The sequence below is a fragment of the Prunus dulcis genome, chromosome 1 (assembly GCF_902201215.1).
Source record: "Prunus dulcis chromosome 1, ALMONDv2, whole genome shotgun sequence".
NCBI classification, from domain to species: Eukaryota; Viridiplantae; Streptophyta; class Magnoliopsida; order Rosales; family Rosaceae; genus Prunus; species Prunus dulcis.
This window is the reverse complement of record NC_047650.1, coordinates 14,271,532-14,274,814: the sequence shown is the minus strand read 5'-3', so window position 1 is coordinate 14,274,814 and position 3,283 is coordinate 14,271,532.

The following is a 3,283-nucleotide window of genomic DNA, read 5'->3' as shown; positions in this document are numbered from 1 at the left end:
CATACGCTGGAAACAATCGACAGTTGGATGCCAGACTTGCCACATATCTAGCAAACAATTCTTGGAGTAGCCGATGCTGAAGACTCCCCAAATTGGTAGTATGCTGAGTTGAAAAAGTACCACGAGAAGAACCCCCTCGCTGGTTTGGAAAGCCTTCACGAGTGGGCGAAACAGCACCACGTCCAAAGTTTCGAGGATGGAAACCACCGTGTCCACAAGCAGCAACAAAAGCCGATGGTCCATTCTTCGGCATCAGAACAACTTGCTCCACCATCTGACGTTTAGCCGTCAAGAGAAGAGCTTCAAGAGTATCATAAGTGATAGGTGTATCACGAGCTTGAACTGCACTGACAATCATATCATAAGTTGGACCAAGGCTGTTCATGATAATCTGAACAAGTTCATCATCATTGACTGGCTTTCCAGCAAGAGCCAGGTTGTCTGCACTGGCATTCATTTGATCGAGGTAGTCATTGATAGACAAATCACCCTTCATGGTTCTGAATATTCATTTCGCAAATGCAAAATCCTGTTCTGGGACGTGGAGGCATATCTACTCTCTAAGGCTTGCCAGGATGTGTGTGAGCATTCTGATTTCTAGATAGAGTAGACAACACGGATGGTGTAAGGGAACTATTGATCCAACTGAGGATCAGCTGATCCTGTTGAATCCAGGTAGAGTACGCAGTTTTGGCCGCAGTGCCTCCAGTAAGAGTGGGTGGTGGACAGACACAGGTACCGTCGTCAAACCCCATGAGGTTTTGACTTCTCGGGATGGGAACGATCTATGCTAGCCAGAGTGGATAGTTAGATCGATCTAATTTGATGTTGATGACAACGGGCATGGAGGTCACAATGGGAGATGGAAGTACGGTGGGAGCAGGAGAGGGGTTATCTCCATCGGTGTTGGAAGTGGGATTAGTCATGGAAGACAATTGAGAGTTTAGAAAGAAACAAAAAAAATTGAAATTATGGATCAAGTCATGAGACTAAAGGCCTGATACCATGTAAAACAATAGTATGCTCAAGAGAAGAGTGGTGAGCTTTGCATACCATCAACATAATGGTGCAGCTGTAATTATATTGATATTTCAAGGTTAATAGTTACAAATGATTACATGAAAATCCATTTACATGGGAATCAATCTATACATATGAAAATAAAAAAGATAATCATATCACAAAATGTTATAAAACTAGAATAATCAAAGGATGAGAAGTACCACTGTAATATTGGGAGTGAAATTATATTTCTCTTTGTGGTGTTTACACTGACAGAATTTCTCCTCAGATAGACTCCACTCTTTCTCTTCTCTCTAACTCTCACTCTATTCTCTTCTCTCTTTCGTATGTGTTTACAAGCAAATATAATGCCTATTTATAGGCAAAGCAAATGGCTTTTAAGGGAGAAATAATGATTTCTCCCCAACATCATTATCCCATCTTTTGACTAATACCTTCTAGCTTTATCTCCATCTTTTGACTAATGCCATCTAGTTTTACCTATGTGGGCTTCATTTCTTTATAACACTCCCCCTTGAAGACCACATGTCCCTAGATTGGTTGCCTCATTAAAACCTTGCTTGAAAAAACCCAGTGGGAAAAAACCTAAGCGAAGGAAAAAGAGTACAACTTTATTTGGGACATAAGGGTAATGCACTCATGTTGCCTCGTTAAAACCTTGCTAGGAAAAATCCGGTGGGAAAAAATCCTAGTCAAAGGAAAAAGAGTACAACGCGCATATGTCCTGTGTTAGAGGACTCTTGAATGCTCCCCCTGATTTTGCATGCTCCAACTTGATTGCTTGCAAAGTTGTCGTAATCCGATGCCATGCACTAACTTTTGGAATGTACATTTTGGCAATGATTTAGTGAAGAGATCTGCCAGGTTATCGCTTGAGCGGATTTGTCTGACTTTGATTTCTTGACTCTTCTGGAGCTCATGTGTATAGAAAAACTTTGGTGACACTAGTACGATTTAATATTTGCGCGACGAAAGTTTGCGCGACGAACAAAACTTCGTCGCGCAAAAAACATTGATGCGACGAAAAAAAAATTCCGACGCACAAAGAACACAAAACTAGAGCGACAAACATATTCGTCGCGCAAAAAACATTGATGCGACGAAAACAAAATTCCGTCGCTAAAAGAACACAAAACTAGCGCGACAAAAACATTCGTCGCGCAAAAAATCCATGCGCGACTTAAATTTAATTTCGTCGCGCATAAGTAATGCATTGGCGCCAAAATCTTGCGCCACGATAACAATCGTCGCGCGTGGACATATTGCGCGACAATTACAATCCTTCGTCGCGTAAAGATGGACAGAAAATTGGCGCGCTTTTTCGGCGGGGAAAAAAACTTGCGCGACGAGAGACAGCTTAGCGCGACGAAAATTACCGTCGCGTAAGAAAACTAGGGTTACTTATTTTTGGCGCCAAAATGAAGGGTGGATAACTTTTTTTGCGCGACGGATTCAAATTTCGTCGCGAAATGTTTAATGCCGGTGCGATTTTGCGAGACGAAATTTTCCACCTTCCGCGACGAAATATATGATTTGCGCGACGAATTTTTTGTGCAACGGAAAATGTGTGTCGTCGCGCAAAAAAAGCAGATGTCGGCACGGAAATGCGCGACGGAAATGTTGTTTTGTGCGACGGAAAAGTGCCCTTTTGCGACGGCAATTTGCGCGACGAATTTGCTTCTTCTTCGTCGCGCAAAGTTCTTCTTCTTCATATTAGTATCTGCCATTGCAAAGGCAGAATGCAGAAATTGCATTCTGCCTCTCTCTCACTCCCCTTGCCGCTGCTCTGCTGTGAATTCAGTACGTTCGTTCATTGGGTATGTATTTTTGATAGTTAGTTTAAATGTATTAATGTAAATTCGTTCTAACGCTATTAATTTTGTTCTCGTTAGGGGTATCTGTGATTAGTGATTAGTGGAGAACGATTGAGAAGGTATGTTATTGTAAAAGTTTGTTTGTTATGTTTGTAATTTTTTTGTGAAGTTATATGTTTATAATGTTGTGAAATTGTGCGTGACGTAGCACAATGTGTTGTGATGTACGAAGTTAATTGAAATTAACTTCGTACTTTTATTTTTATGTTTAGTAACACGAAGTTTCCCGTTCGAGATTAGTTGGATTTCGTGCATGGATGCGTAAGGCATGACTGCGGTCCAATTAATTCTTGAATTGTCCCATTATTTGGACAGTTTGGTAATGCATAGTGTTGTCACATAATCTTCGGTTACAGGATTAGGTTTCGATTGTGGAGATTTCGGTG